Source organism: Coregonus clupeaformis, chromosome 15, assembly GCF_020615455.1.
Source record: "Coregonus clupeaformis isolate EN_2021a chromosome 15, ASM2061545v1, whole genome shotgun sequence".
Lineage (NCBI taxonomy): Eukaryota > Metazoa > Chordata > Actinopteri > Salmoniformes > Salmonidae > Coregonus > Coregonus clupeaformis.
In genome coordinates, this window is record NC_059206.1 from 21405581 (window position 1) to 21422909 (window position 17329).

Sequence of the window (17329 nt, forward strand, 5' to 3'; positions counted from 1 at the left end):
GCAATGTTAGCCCAAGAATGTACTGTTAAGTAGTGTAGGCGACCTTATACAGTATGTTAGGTTCAGAGGTGAACTGGCTCAGTCAGCCAAAACAGCCAAATACTCCATCTAAATGTGATTTGAGTCTCAATTGCTGTACGGATCTAGAAACATAAAGCACTATACTTTCACATCACGTCAAAATAATTTCACAAATGCAAAATATACACTTACTGTATACTACTTTAATTGGGTTTAACACAGCTGCAGCCGACAGTATTTTACAGTTACAGTACAACATTCTTCTGGCATGTTTCTTTGGTTACACACAGGTGCTTCGATAGATAGAACAGATGGTCGTCTCTGTCTTCCGGTAAACAAGGGCTGTAACATGGAAATATGGCAGTGTGGGAACCCTAACCCTATAAAAGGTGTGTACAAATATAAAAAATTTCTCGCCGATGTGGAAGCTCAGTTACAAATGTTTCCAAAACCATATTGCATGCGAGGCATATCGACGTTTAGACAAATCTTTGTGGGTGTATTGCCCCCGGCAGCAGAAAGGTTTGTTAATAGAAGGTACTGTATTTGTTTAACATTACAGTCTATGAATGGGCTAATACAATGTGTGACTCTGTAGCCATCAATTGAGCTATTCACTTTCTGTAAGAGAACATGTACTTGATATAAAGAGTAATATTTTTAACATATTAGTGGTGTAAAATTTTGAAAAAATCAGGGCTTTATTTGACCTTTATCCATGAATAAACTAGGCCTACCCAAATGTCATGATGACTCATGAGCCATATTAAACTATGTAGAACTGCAGGAAATAGCTTCAAAACAGCAAAAATGTGTTCGATATTGGACGTTTGATATTGGATGTTGGATATTGATTTTTGTGAACAGTGTAGCAAACTCTGGGGATTGCCCAAATGGGATTTGAACCCTCAAATCTGTGACTGTCACAAACCTACAACTGTATTTTGTAAATATGCACATTTATTCCGCAAAAATCTCCACAATTCCTTTATTCACAATATTCACAAGATAGTCCAGTTTTGGATTAGAGTTTCACAAAATTTCACAAAAATATTTGCTCCAAACAGATACATGTAATCTGACATACAGTACAGTGCATTCAGAAAGTATTCAGACCCCTTCCCTTTTTCCACATTTCGTTACGTTACAACCTTATTCTAAAATGGATTAAAAATAAATTAATACTCAGCAATCTACACACAATACCCCATAATGACAATGCAAAAACTGTTTTTTTGACATTTTTGCAAAATTATTCAACATAAAAAACAGAAATACCTTATTTACATAAGTTTTCAGACCCTTTGCTATAAGAATCGAAATTGAGCTCAGGTGCATCCTGTTTCCATTGATAGCCTTAAGATGTTTCTACAACTTCATTGGAGTTTAATTGATTGGACGTGATTTGGTAAGGCACACATTTGTGCATTCGTTATCCACCTGGGAGGGCCCCTGTCGGCCGGCCTCTGGCCGGTGTTCGGACGGACGGTTCCTCCCGCCCCATGTGGATTCGCCTCTATCGGTGGAGCCCCTTTCGGAGACGGTTAACACCCGCTTCCCCGATACGCTCCAGCCGAGCCCCGTTCGAGCGAAACCAAGTCGACCCGTCTGACCCAGTGGCCCTACGTTGGTGTTCCGGTGCGGGGAGTGGCACACCCAGGCAGCGATGCCAGGAGTGATGTCCACCCTGCTACGTACCGGCGCCAGAGACACGTGCTTCTCACACCCTGTTGTTGGCTCGGTTGTGCGGTTCCTAATAAACCCTCCAGCTAGAAAAAGACCTCTCGAGCGGCGCCCTGGCACTCGCGGCCCCGGCCGCGGGCAGTTCTGGGCCTCCCGCTGGGTGTGCGGTGGATTGCAACCGGGCCTCCTCCCCTGACGGGGTCGGACCGCGCCCGGGCTGTCTTCCGCTTAGCACGCCCAGGTACAACCTCTACGTTGCGAGGGGCTACCTGGTTGATCCTGCCAGTAGCATATGCTTGTCTCAAAGATTAAGCCATGCAAGTCTAAGTACACACGGAATAAACCCAGGAAACTGGGTTCGTGGGAATAAATGAATTCATATTATCGAGTGGATAGATAGCCGAATCCTAACCACTCGAGTGCCAGGGAATGAATTCGAAGCATTTCCCACCCCAGAGGGTCCAGACTGGGTTATCAACCTTGGACCCGTCCGTGCTACCCCAAGGGCATGGATGTGAGCTGCGAAGCTTGGAGGAGCGATGCGAGAAAAGCGAGAGAAGCGAGAAAAGCGAGACAATTAAGCGGAAAGCGAAGAAAGCAAAATGGCGGTTTCGGGGCTCCGAACCGCTGGGAGATGAGTACCACAGGGGTGCTCCCTACCCAAAGAAAACATCTATTCGACCCGTGGTCTTCCACAACAAACCTCAGGCCGTGGACCCAGATCCCCCCGATACCGCGGACGCGAGGGGGGACGTGGGCTCGCTGGCGCCTCAGTGTGTCGGCAAATTAAGGACACCTGCTCTAGCATCACGGGATGGGGGCAGCAGTGTCGTGACGCCACCACAGCCAGTTTATGGAGCTTTTGAGAGAGGAAAATCTGCTACCCCAATGGACGGATCGGTGGTGCCATCATCCACAAGTACCCTGCTGATATCACTCCCTGTCTTAGAATTGAGCTGCGAGCGACGTGGAACACGACTTGGAACTGTCGGGGAAGCTGCTAAGCATTTTGCTGTGAAGCATTCAGGCGTTTCGGTTGTGTATATGTGTCGGGCGTGTGGTAAGTCCAGCGGCAACAGTCACTCCATTTCCTGCCATGTCCCTAAGTGTAAGGGACTGGTAGAGACCCGTTTGGAGGCTGGCTATGACTGGGTCTGTGGTCATTGTGAAAGAAGGTTTAAAACTGCTATGGGGCTGACCCAACACAAACGACACAAACACGTTGCTCTTTATTGCCAAGAAAAAGGGGGGGAGAAGGCAGCATTCCAAAAGGAGAAAAAGGATGGTGGTGACGGATGGGATGCCTGGGAGGAAGTTAAGTTGACTCGAATGAGCTACGAGTTGGCTGGGGATAAGCAGATTAACAGGCTGATTGCAGAGAGTCTAGGCAAAACTCCAGAACAGGTGAAGCAGAAAAGACGAAGACTGAGGTGTGGAAGGCTACCGAGTGGCATTCTCCAGGAAGCAGCTGATGAGAGTAATCTCATCAGTATGTTGTCCAAGCCGGCTGCACCATCAACACCCCAGAGCGGGATACATGAGATCCTTCGGAATGAGCTACTGAGTGGTGGTACCGATGATGGTGTAAAAATTGGAGAGGTCACCTTATCCCTAAGGGGGGTGGAGCAAGATCCAGCCTTGCTCAATTCGTCCGCCCTGGAACTGCAGCAGTTGTTGGGAGGGAGATCGGGTCCCCAGGGTCTACTAAACCAGCCAGTGAGGCGCAAGGCCACATTGCCAAGTGAAGGAAAGAAAATTGCCAAGCAGTTGGAATATCACAGAGTACAAGGGCTGTATGATGTGAATAGATCCAGATTGGCAAAGGATATTCTAGATGGTAATGGGGATGTAGTGGCTGCTTTACCACCACTGGAGGTTGCCTTGGCATTCAAAAGTCGGTGGGAAGTGACTGAAACGTTCCATGGCCTTGGTCAGTTTCATTCGGGTGGAGAGGCGGACAATGTGGTTTTCGGGTCTCTCATCTCAGCGGCTGAAGTAAGTGAAAACCTTGGGGATATCAAAACTGGAACAGCAGCTGGGCCAGATGGGATCACTAAGACGGCATTACAAAAATGGGATCCGACTGGTGCGAAACTTGGTCGTACTTTTTCTGTATGGTTGACATCGGGTACCCTGCCTGAGCCTTTCAAGAAGTGCAGGACCACTTTGATACCCAAAACCGCTGACCCGGCTTTGCGCACCCAGGCGTCTGGGTGGAGGCCACTTACCATCGGGTCATTGGTATTGAGGCTATACTCTCGCATCCTTACAAACAGGCTGGCGCGGGCGTGTCCCATCAACCCGCGCCAGAGAGGATTTACTTCCTCACCTGGATGTTCGGAAAACTTGATGATCCTGGGAGGATTGTTGAAGGAAAGTAGGGCGAGTGGCGAGATGTTGGCCGTGGTGTTGGTGGACTTTGCGCGTGCATTTGACTCTATCAGTCATCTGCATATCTTGGAGGTGCTGAGGCAGAGAGGACTGGATGAACATATCGTCAGAATCATAGGTGACTCGTACACCGACGTTACGACAATGATTACGGTCGATGGGGAGCAGTCCCCTCCCATCGACGTGAGGATAGGGGTCAAGCAGGGCGATCCCATGTCGCCGCTGCTGTTCAACCTAGCCCTTGATCCAATGATTGACACTCTTGAACGTATCGGCTCGGGGTACAAGTTGGATGATCGTCAGATCACAACCCTGGCTTTTGCTGATGATCTTGTCTTGGTGAGCGGTTCATGGGATGGCATGGCGAAAAACATCCTGATTCTGGAAACATTTTGCCAACTGACGGGGCTGAGGGTCCAGCCCAAGAAGTGTCACGGTTTCCTCACTCAGAAAATTCGAGGAATGTTCTCGGTAAACTCTTGTAGGCCCTGGATAGTGGGTGGTGTTGAGCTACACATGGTCGGGCCAGCAGAGTCGGTCGAGTACCTTGGGTTGAGAGTGGGTCCGTGGCAAGGCATTATAGAACCAGAACCTGTCGAGCGACTTCGTGACTGGATTAGCTCGATTGGGCGGTCTCCGCTGAAGCCTTCACAGAAGGTGAGGATGTTGAATGACTATGCGGTCCCGAGGATGGTTTATCAGGCGGACAACGGCGGGTCAGGGCCAAAAATCCTCAATGTACTTGATGGGATGATCAGGAAGGCGGTGAAGGTATGGTTCCACCTTCCACAGTCTACTTGTGATGGGCTACTTTACTCAAGATGCCAGGACGGCGGGCTGGGTATCATAAAGTTAGCTTGTCAAATCCCATCTATCCAAGCCAGAAGGGTCTACCGATTATGGCATTCGGAGGATGACATTACTCGGATAGTTACCCGCAGGACAGTGAAACCAAAAGAGTACCTCGGGATGTGGCTGAGAGCTGGTGGGGACGAGGCAAGTTTGCCTCCCCTAGAAACATCGAATGAGGGTTCTGTCCGGAGTACAGACCCCGCCAGTTTGCTGACGCCAACAAGGAAAAACCCAGTCAGGCCAGACTGGAGGCAAGGAGAGTTTCAGAGATGGCAGAACCTGACAGTGCAGGGAGTGGGAGTGCAGGCATTCGCAGGAGACAGAAACAGCAATCACTGGTTGAAAGATCCAGCCAAGGTTGGATTTAAGCAGAGATACTATATTACAGGTCTCCAGCTGAGAGCCAATGTATACCCAACCCGAGAGGCACTTGCCAGGGGGAGGAAAGACATTTCAGCTGTCTGCCGCCACTGTCTATCTGGTAATGAGTCTTGCTCGCACATTCTCGGGCAGTGTCCTGCAGTGAAGGATAGTCGCATCTCCCGACATAACAAGCTGTGTGACCTGTTAGCAAGTGAAGCCGAAAGCGCCGGATGGATCGTCACCAGAGAAATGTGTTGTAAAACCCATGCCGGGGCGTTGCGACGACCAGACCTGGTGTTCGTGAAAAATGGTACTGCTTTGGTGGTGGATGTTACTGTGCGGTACGAGATGGATTCTAATACCTTAGAGTTCGCGGCTGCTGAGAAAGTCGCTAGGTACACCCCGATTGCTCGATATATCATGGTTGCCCTGAAGGTGAGGAAGGTAAAAGTGTTTGGTTTTCCACTGGGAGCCCGAGGGAAGTGGCCAATCAGAAATGAGAGGTTGCTAATGAACTTGGGGGTGAATCGTTCACGGAGGGAACGATTGGCCAAGCTATTCAGCAGGAGGGCTCTCCTGTACTCCTTGGATGTCCTTAGGGACTTCTATAGAATTGATGGGAAGATGGTGAACTCGGATGAGGATAGCGATGATGATCATCCTTAGGCTCAGTAGGCGACTATTGAGGAGTGCCTGCTGGTATAGAGGTATTCTCACCGTTCTTTCCAAACGCTGCCCTGACCTTGGTTAGGAGAATTCCCAGAACCCCAACCATTGAACGAAACCCCTGGCTTCGGCAAGGAGATCCAATTAGACCTATGGTCTAATGGGGCAGTATGATGGTAGAAGCGCCTCTAAGTTAATCTTGGAGGTAGCACCATCGGTGAGCCATACTGCTTTGAACGAGGCCCTGACTTCGGTCAGGAGAAAAGGACCATGGTTAATTATAAATAGTTAAGAAGGTTTGGGAAGGTTTCCATGAAGGTTCGGTTCGGTTTCCATGAAGGTTTGGTTCGGTTTCCATGAAGGTTCGGTTTGGTTGTCATTTAAAAAAAAGGTCCCACAGTTGACAGTGCATGTCAAAAACCAAGCCATGAGGTCGAAGGAATTGTCCGTAGCGCTCTGAGACATGATTATGTCGAGGCACAGATCTGGGGAAGGGTACCAAATAATTTCTGTGGAGATGGGAGAACCTTCCAGAAGGACAACCATCTCTGCAGCACTCCACCAATCAGGCCTTTATGGTAGAGTTGCTAGACAGTCAGTAAAAGGCACATGACTTGGAGTTTGCCAAAAGGCACCTAAAGGACTCTCAGACCATGAGAAACAACATTCTCTGGTCTGATGAAACCAAGATTGAACTCTTTGGCCTGAATGCCAAGCGTCACATTTGGAGGAAACCTGGCACCCTCCCTACGGTGCAGCATGGTGGTGGCAGCATCATGCTGTGGGGATGTTTTTCAGTGGCAGGGACTGAGAGACTAGTCAGGTTTGAGGGAAAGATGAACGGAGCAAAGTACAGAGAGATCCTTGATGAAAACCTGCTCCAGAGCGCTCAAGACCTCAGACTGGGGTGAAGGTTCACCTTCCAACAGGACAACGACCCTAAACACACAGCCAAGACAATGGAGGAGTGGCTTCGGAACAAGTCTCTGAATGTCCTTGAGTGGCCCAGCAAGAGCCTGGACTTGAACCCGATCGAATATCTCTGGAGAGACCTGAAAATAGCTGTGCAGCGACGCTCCCATCCAACCTGACAGAGCTTGAGAGGATCTGCAGAGAAGAATAGGACAAACTCCCCAAATACAGTTGTGCCAAGCTTGTAGCGTCATACCCAAGAAGACTCGATGCTGTAATCGCCGCCAAAGGTGCTTCAACAAAGTACTGAGTAAAGGGTCTGAATACTTATGTAAATGTGATATCAGTTTTCAATTTTTAATACGTTTGCAAAAATGTATAAAAACCTGTCTTTGCTTTGTCATTATGAGGTATTGTGTGTAGATTGATGAGGGAATAAAACAATTTAATTAATTTTAGAAGAAGGCTGAAATGTAACAAAATGTGGAAAAAGTCAAGGGATCTGAACACTTTCCGAATGCACTATATGCATGCTAGTGTTCGCAGTGGTGTAAAGTACTTAAGTAAAAATATTTTAAAGTACTACTTAAGTAGTTTTTTGGGGGGTATCTGTACTTGACTTTACTATTTATATTTTTGACAACTTTTACTTTTACTCCCCTACATTCCTAAACAAATGTTTACTTTTTACTCCCATTTTCCCTGAGACCCATTTTGAATGCTCAGGCAGGACAGTAATATGGTCCAATTCATGCAACTATCAATCAGTGGAGGCTCCTCAGAGAAGGAAGGGGAGGACCATCCTCCTACGTGAATTTCTGAAAGATAAAAATAGTGAAACATAAAACTATACTAAATATATTTACATGTCACCAAATAATTGATTAAAACACACTGTTTTGCGATTGAGGTCTACAGCAGCCGGAGGACAGCTAATTTACATCCTCCTCTGCATACATTGACTTCAATACAAAACCTAGGAGGCTCGTGGTTCTCACCCCCTTCCATAGACTTAAACAGTAATTATGACAACCTCCGGAGGATGTCCTCCAAACTATCAGAGCTTTTGCAGCATGAACTGACATGTTGTCCACCCAATCAAAGAATCAGACAATTAATCTAGTACTGAAAGCATAAGCTACAGCTAGCTACCACTGCACTGCATAAAATGTGTAGAGTAGTTGACTCAAAGAGAGAGAAAGACAATAGTTGAACAGTTTTGAACAAAATCATTTGTTCAAAAATGAAGAAGGAAGAGAGAGCAAGAGATAGCTATATTTAATTGTATTTTCTTTCACTTTCGCTTACTTAGCTAGCGAATGCAGCTAGCTAGTTTAGCCTACTAAAAAACCCGGCTCAAACAGAGAGGGATGCTATGTTAGCAAACTGGCTATGTCTATCCAACACTGGAACTCTTGCACGCCGGTGTAACTGCTAAACTGCTTGCTGCTGATTGTACACTGTACTGCATGATTGTATGGGGTTTACTAATGCGTTAGTTCTAGTAGTGGCAACGAAGTAGGCTGTGTGTAGCGGTTATGATATGAAGGTTTGGCGTGGAAGTTTTATTTTGCCTGATCACGTACAGCAGATGTGTTGTGCACCCCTCCTCAAAAAACCTACACTCGATCCCTCCGATGTCAACAACTACAGACCAGTATCCCTTCTTTCTTTTCTCTCCAAAACTCTTGAGCGTGCCGTCTCTAGCCAACTCTCCTGCTATCTCTCTCAGAATTACCTTCTTGATCCAAACCAGTCAGGTTTCAAGACTGGTCATTCAACTGAGACTGCTCTTCTCTGTGTCACGTAGGCTCTCCGCACTGCTAAAGCTAACTCTCTCTCCTCTGCTCTTATCCTTCTAGACCTATCCGCTGCCTTTGATACTGTGAACCATCAGATCCTCCTCTCCACCCTCTCCGAGTTGGGCATCTCCAGCGCTGCTCACTCTTGGATTACGTCCTACTTGACAGGTCGCTCCTACCAGGTGGCGTGGCGAGAATCTGTCTCCGCACCACGTGCTCTCACCACTGGTGTCCCCCAGGGCTCAGTTCTAGGCCCTCTCCTATTCTCTCTATACACCAAGTCACTTGGCTCTGTCATATCCTCACATGGTCTCTCCTATCATTGCTACGCAGACGACACACAATTAATTTTCTCCTTTCCCCCTTCTGATAACCAGATGGTGAATCGCATCTCTGCATGTCTGGCAGACATATCAGTGTGGATGTCGGATCACCACCTCAAGCTGAACCTCGGCAAGACTGAGCTGCTCTTCCTCCTGGGGAAGGACTGCCCGCTCCATGATCTCGTCATCACGGTTGACAACTCCATTGTGTCCTCCTCCCAGAGTGCAAAGAGCCTTGGCGTGACCCTGGACAACACCCTGTCGTTCTCCGCTAACATCAAAGCGGTGACCCAATCCTGCAGGTTCATGCTCTACAACATTCGTAGAGTACGACCCTACCTTACACAGAAAGCGGCACAGGTCCTAATCCAGGCACTTGTCATCTCCCGTCTGGATTACTGCAACTCGCTGTTGGCTGGGCTCCCTGCCCTACAACTTATGTAGAACGCCGCAGCCCGTCTGGTGTTCGACCTTCCCAAGTTCTCTCATGTCACCCCGCTCCTCCGCACACTCCACTGGCTTCCAGTTGAGGCTTGCATATACTACAAGACCATGGTGCTTGCCTACGGAGCTGTGAGGGGAACGGCACCTCCTTACCTTCAGGCTCTGATCAGACCCTACACCCAAACGAGGGCACTACGTTCATCCACCTCTGGCCTGCTAGCTCCCCTACCTCTACAGAAGCACAGTTCCCGCTCAGCCCAGTCAAAGCTATTTGCTGCTCTGGCAACAAGCTCCCCCACGACGCCAGGACAGCGGAGTCACTGACCATCTTCCGGAGACACTTGAAACCCTACCTCTTTAAAGAATACCTGGAATAGTATAAAGTCATCCTTCTACCCCCCCTCCCATCTCCCCCACCCCCCCATAAAAAAAAGAAGAAACAAAGTTTGCTATCATAGGTTGAATGCACCAATTTGTAAGTCACTCTGGATAAGAGCGTCTGCTAAATGATGTAAATGTAAATGTAAGTCCACAAGCAAAGAGAAAAGGTGAGAGGAGGAGAGCGCGTAGATGCGAGAAGGAATTATACTATGATCAAAGGGATCATGCTGTTTGTATGTGGCTGCTATGGTAGTGAACTGTGTTTGCGTGTGATCAGATTTGTATTCATTCCGCTGATTCAGTTGAACGAAATGTGGATAAACATACCTGAATTTGTCCAATATAAACTCTTGTTTGCAACTGTTGGACTAATGATTTTACACCCTAGATCAGCTAGATGCAGGCAAGAGTGTGCAAGGCGGTATTAAATGTGTCAATGTCTGTCACCTTGATTATTCGAACTTCTCTCGACCTGTGTACCTACGTTGTAAACTTTAATTCATAGGCTAGGTTGTAGCAACCTCATGATGGGTATAGGGAAAATTCAACTATCATGTAGTAGCCTAAACCTTTCGATGTAACATTGAGCTAGGTGAACGCAATATGAATGAATGACAGTCATCCAATATACTGTAATAGAAATAAGGCCATGCTCATAAAAAAATTATCGTCCTCCCTCATCTTAAACGGCACCGACCACCACTGCTATCAATATAATGCGTTGTCATCCCTACTGCATCTGATCTGGCGGACTTGTTACAAGGACCACGTCAACAGATAATAGTTCCTGTAAAACAGGAGAAAAGATAACGTTTGCTTCTGTGCAGTTAGCCTTCTCTCAGAAGGATAATTTATTAAACATTCTCTCAAGTACAAATATTAAGTCAATATTTCCTTTGCTTTGTTTCTCAATGTTTTTGTTTCTTTTTCTTCAGTAAAAAATCTAATTCCATTGTAACAAAAATAAAATACAAAATTCCCATTCACCCTTCTTTACATACATTCACCATTGTCACCCATGTAAACCCCATTCCTGATATTGTATGTAGAATTTGGATACTGTAGCTCAATACAGGAAACATAGGCCTTCCCTTCTATCCAGCTACAGTACACAGAACTCATACCTTCAGTGTAATTCCTGAGTTTACTATATTTAATTTGTTCCATAAAAAAAAAATACTAAAGCACGTGGTGTATAAAACCACCAAAGTTCCCTTGTACTGGTATCAAATATGTTTTACACTTACTCACTGTATAGATCTAACAGGAATACTGGACTTATGCAACTCATGCTAACGCTACTTCCATTAAAGTGTCTGGACCAACAAGCTAGCAGGAAGACAACGAAAGCTAACAATCTACTAACAAATGCTAGCGGACTTTCTAATGCTTATTCCAGTAAAAATACTAATCTCAAAAATATTTTACCAAAAGGTTCCAACTGCCTAAATTCTTATTACATGAATGTGAGCCTTCATTTATAAAAAATAAAACCTACAGGAGCTTAAAATTACTTTTGTTGAGAACAAAGGAATGTGCGCTGCAGCATTTTACAGCCCCCCTTTGCGCGTGGGAAACTATGCCTTCTTCTGCTCTGTCATATTATCTAGTACATACTTCACAACTCTTACACAGACTTGTCTACATTTAGGTAATCTTGTCACATTACTATTTTGAAACATATTATGTGTTTGTACATAGTACCAACCTGCAAAAAGGAGAAAAGATGAGACAGGATAACGTTTGCTTCTGTGCAGTCATGCTTCTCTCAGAAGAATGAGGAAGTGCCAACAGTCAAACGTCCTACTGGCAACAATAGGTATATGTGCATTTCAGTAGAGTACAACAGTAGGAGTCATAATACCCATAAAACCTAGCTGTCAAACATGGAAATGGTTCCAATAATGTTTTCACCATTCATTTTTCCCATAGGGGAAAAGTAAGGGCTGTGTTTTGTGTAGACTTACTTTGGCATGACGTTTTGATAACCGTATAAATCTCTCTAGGACAAGGTGAGTTTTATCAATATATTTGCCTGTATTTTGGGATCCCGATTGGCACAGCATCGCAGTGCTAGAGGCGTCACTACAGACCCTGGTTCGATTCCAGGCTGTATCACAATCCGGCGGAGATTGGGCATCCCATAGGGCGGCGCATAATTGACACAGCTTCATCCGGGGTAGGCTGTCATTGTAAATAAGAATTTGTTCTTAACTGACTTGCCTGGTTAAATAAAATTAAATAAAAATATTTACCCCCCCAAAAATGAAATGCTAATGAACTACTAATGTACAGGAGGCGCGTGCAAGATGGCGGTCTGTGCAGATGCGTTTTTTTGGTAGCTGAAGCAATTATTGGATTTCCTCACCCAAGTATGACCATTTGGTAATGTCTGTGGTCATAAAATCCTGTATGAATATGGTTTAGTTTGTTTACCAAAGTAATTGATTACTTTCTGCAAGTTATTCACCTCTAAAATCTTAAATTAGCGACAACCTTAGATAGCTAGCTAGTTCAAAAACTAGCTTGTCTACATGGAAACTTCCACGACCAGAACCAAAAGAAAATAAATTGAGAAATCATCAGATGGACAATCAACAGCAAAAGATGGTATGGTCTTGGGTACTCCTCTTCAAAATGTAACTGGGGGAAAAATACTGCTGTTGGTGATGAAAAATTGGTGTGCACGGACAACAATGCTGACAACCTGCACCCATCCAGTCCCCAGCTCAGGCCATTACCTTACGACCCCGACACTCCAGTCAAGCCCCACGGGAAAAAGATGAGAGGGCAAGGGGGTATGTCACTTCTTGAGATGCAAAACAATATGGTGATGCTTGTGACAGCAAAAATAGATGAAAGGGCATCTCTTGACTCTGGAGAAGTGAAAACCCTCAAAAGTGACATGAAGAAGTCAGAAGTTATCTGCCAGGAAAATGGAAAGAAGGTGGCTGAACTCGAGCAAAAGGTGAATGAAGCGGAGAGATACCAGCGCAGGTGGAACCTGAGGCTCCATGGAATTCCAGAGTAGGCGGGTGAGGACATCAAACACAGAGTTGTTGACATCTGTGGAGCTGTTGTTCCCGAATCAAAAGCCAAACTTCAGGAAAATGTGGACATCGTTCATCGTTTGGGAAGACTCAAGGATCAAGACAAGAGTCCGAGGACAACAATCATCCGGTTCACCGACAGATCTATATGGGATCTTCTCTGGAGGCGAGTAGAGAAAAATTGAGGTTCACGGAAGATCTGACCTCTGCTGACAAAGTGACACGGGAGAAACTGTGGCCAAAAAGGGGAAGGAAATCCTTTTGAGTTACATATCCTTAGGAAAAGCTTATATTAGCATGGCATATTATTATGATTATTATTAGCATAACAAGGTTGTTGGTTGAAGTTTATGTCTTTATCTCTTTGTTCAATTAATGTCAGTGGTATTCGTGACTTACTCAAACGTAAGGCTATTTTCCTGTATTGCAAACTGTTTAATGTAGACTTTTACTTTTTACAAGAGACTTATGCTTGTTCCTCCGATCTAGTTTTCTGGAAAAATCTATGGAGTAACGATATCTGGTTATATCATATGGCAACAAACACTCTGCAGCTGTAGCAGTTTTAAGAGGTGCATTTAAAGGGAAGGTCATCAGTAGTAAGACTCACCACTCTGGACATTGGTTAATTTGAACAGTGAATTTGAACAGTGACATTGTTTTATTAGGGAATATCTATGCATCCAACAAACAAAACAACAGGATAGTATTTCAAGAATTCGAAGAAGATATAAATAGAGTTAAAGATGTATTTCTGGATATCAACATTATTTTAGTTGGAGATTTTAATTCTGTGTCTACTGTGATGATTGACAGATATCCCCCTCCTAATAGATCCAGCAGTGTTAATCCTGAGTTTAATAATCTATGTCTTGGTCTTGGTTTGTTCGATATTTGGAGATCTAAATATCCTGATAAAAAGTACTTCACTTGGTGTAACAAGGACATGTCCAGACAGTGAAGAATTTACTTCTAGTTGATTTCTAATTCATTAGATAACGCTGTAGTCAAGGTATCCATTGAACCATTGATTCTTACTGATCATAAAGTTATATTCTTATTTGTAAATGTTAATGGCTCTGAAGTTAATAAACTGAATAGGAGTTATTGGAAACTCAATAGTAGGCTGTTGGAAGATGATAAATACAAGATAGATGCCAAAGATATTATACAAGAAAATGGGAGGAAAGCCCAACTATTTAAGTCTTATGGGAAATATTGGGAATTAATTAAGTATTAAATAAGACAAACAGCTGTCACGAATTCCGCCGAGACTGCTCCTCCTCCTTGTTCGGGCAGGCTTCGGCGTTCGTCGTCCCCGGAGTACTAGCTACTACCGCTTGATGTTCTCTATGTTTGTTTGGTTTTGTCTTGTTGGTGCACCTGTTTCGTCTTATGTATTGATTATGTCACCTATAAGTTTCCTTTGGTTTTGTTTGCAGTTGTGTGTTGTTGTCCGCCGGTCCGCTGGTGATTTGTTATTGCTCTTTTGTATTTTAGTGTATTGACGCACTGTATGCGTAATCGTCCGCCTCCGTTGTTTTGAGGTCCGTTATTTTGTATTTGTCGTGTTTGACAAGTAAAGTCGGTTTGACTGAGCTTCTGTGTCCTGCGCCTGACTCCAACACCACATCCACATCAGCTCGTGACAACAGCCATGAAGAAGAAATTGCCTGTTTGTCTTTGCTGAACTTAAAAGATCGAGGGAAGAGAAACTTGTTAAGGAAATACTTTCTCTAATCTCTATGGAGGACCTTGATGAAGAAGGAAAGAGTCAGTTATATTCTTTACAACTAGAACTGGACCGAATGTATGAAGAGAGAGCAAACGCGGCATTTGTAAGATAAAGAAGGAGATCGTTGGAGGAAGGTGAAAAAAAGACAAAATACTTTTACAATTTAGAGAGAATAAACATAGGAATTTTACCTCTATTCATAAGCTTAATATAGATGGCAAAGAAAACGAAAACCCCAAAGATATTTCAAAATATGTTTCAGAATTCTATGGTAATCTTCACACCAGTAATGCCTTTCCTTCTAGTGACATTTCTGACCAAATCATTGATGATACCCAGTCTGGTTTTATGAAGGGCAGACATACACTACATGACCAAAAGTATGTGGACACCTGCTCGAACATCTCATTCCAAAATCATGGGCATTAATATGGAGTTGGTTCCCCCTTTGCTGCTATAACAGCCTCCACTCTTCTGGGAAGGCTTTCCACTAGATGTTGGAACATTGCTGCGGGGACTTGCTTCCATTCAGCCACAAAAGCATTAGTGAGGTCGGGCACTAAGGTTGGGCGATTAGGCCTGGCTTGCAGTCAGCGTTCCTGGGGCATTGTCATGCTGAAACAGGAAAAGCCTTCCCCAAACTGTTGCCACAAAGTTGGAAGCACAGAATCGTCTACAATGTCATTGTTTGCTGCAGCGTTAAGCTTTCCCTTCACTGGAACTAAGGGGCCTAGCCCGAACCATGAAAAACAGCCCCAGACCATTATTCCTCCTCCACCAAACTTGACAGTTGGCACTATGCATTCTTGGCAGGTAGAGTTCTCTTGGCATCTGCCAAACCCAGATTAGTCCGTCAGACTGCCAGATGGTGAAGCGTGATTCATCACTCCAGAGAACACGTTTCCACTGTTCCAGAGTCCAATGGCAGTGAGATTTACACCACTCCAGTCGACACTTGACATTGCGCATGATGTCTTAGGCTTGTGTGCAGTTGTGCGGCCATGGAAACCCATTTCATGAAGCTCCCAATGAACAGTTTTTGTGCTGATGTTGCTTCCAGAGGCAGTTTGAAACTCGGTAGTGAGGGTTGCAACCGAGGACAAGCGATTTTTACGCGCTACACTCTTTAGCACTCGGCGGTCAGTTCTGTGAGTTTGTGTGGCCTACCACTTCGCGGCTGATCCATTGTTGCTCCTAGGTCACTTACAGTTGACCGGGGCAGCTCTAGCAGGACAGAAATTGGATGAACGGACTTGTTGTAAAGGTGGCATCCTATGACGGTGCCACATTGAAAGTCACTGAGCTCTTCAGTAAGGCCATTATACTGCCAATTGTTGTCTATGGAGATTGCATGGCGGTGTGCTCAATTGTATACACCTGTCAGCAACGGGTGTGGCTGGAATAGCCAAATCCATTAATTTGAAGGGGTCCACATACTTTTGTATATATATTGTATCATACTAATTTGAGTGTCCCAGATTTACATTTACTATGTTACATCTACCCCTAAGTCCAGGTTGCTTAGCTTTGTCATCTTGAATTGCCATAGCCCCAGTGATTAGATTGACAAGGGTCGGCATGACTCTGGTTGTCCTTTAACCAGTTCTTCAATCACATTGAATCCAAGCAACGGCTCAAGCTCCATGCGACTCACTAGAAACGGGACCTGGATGGATAGGTTGGGGTCCTCATTCGCAGGAAGTTTACAGTGATTTCGACCCAACCATCAAATGGTATGATGTCTCCATTCAAGGCATACACATTTACATTTACATTTTAGTCATTTAGCAGACGCTCTTATCCAGAGCGACTTACAGTTATCGAACCCACAACCCTGGCGTTGCAAACGCCATGCTCTACCAACTGAGCGACACGGGGGGCCACATCAAGTCTTCCCTCAGCTCCCATGAGTTCAGTGAGTGGCCTGATGTCATTCCCAGGTACAGTAGGTATCTGTCCTTCCAGGCACGGTCTATTATGCTAAGTTGGGCCCCTTTATTGAGTAAGGCACTGGCTGCAAGTCCATTCATGTAACATTGAATCAGGCACTTCTTCCCTATGAGCTGGACTATTTTATCATTCTTCACAGCTGGTTGACTTGTTGAGTGTGAAGTAGAAGTCTTCCTTGGCCTGCCTCTCTTCTTGACACTGACTGCTTCTGTGGATACGCGTAGTGAGGCCATACTGCTGAGGTGCACTCTCTGCGCCTTGGCCCCTTGTAAAACTTCGGCTTGGGACTGTTGCTGCGGCCCGGTCACTGGTCGTCCCTCCGCCATGACCGGCTCACGTTTCCCGAATGCTTGAGTTTCTTAAGACAGCCTAATGCCCTGTGTCCTTCCTCGTCACAGAATGGTTTACAGTTTGGTACACCTTGTTCGATACATTTCACACAGCCGTATGGTCTCTCTCATTTCGGCCTAGGCGGCCTACTCGCGGAACACTGGCTGTACTGGCTGTTTCAGGGAGTCTATTATGCTTGTTAGAGCTTCAACCTGTGCAGTTGTTGTATGGTGGTATTTTTGCTTTTACGGTCAGAGACCTCTTCCTTAGCATTAGTAACTTTACCATGGTCTTCCTCAAGCAGCACACTGTAAACATTTGTAGGTTTATGGCGGGTTGTTGATCCTAGCCTACGTTGCCTCTCGCTTTCATCATTAGTCATTTTCATTACATGCCTCAGTATTTCTTCATCACTTACTTGGTTGT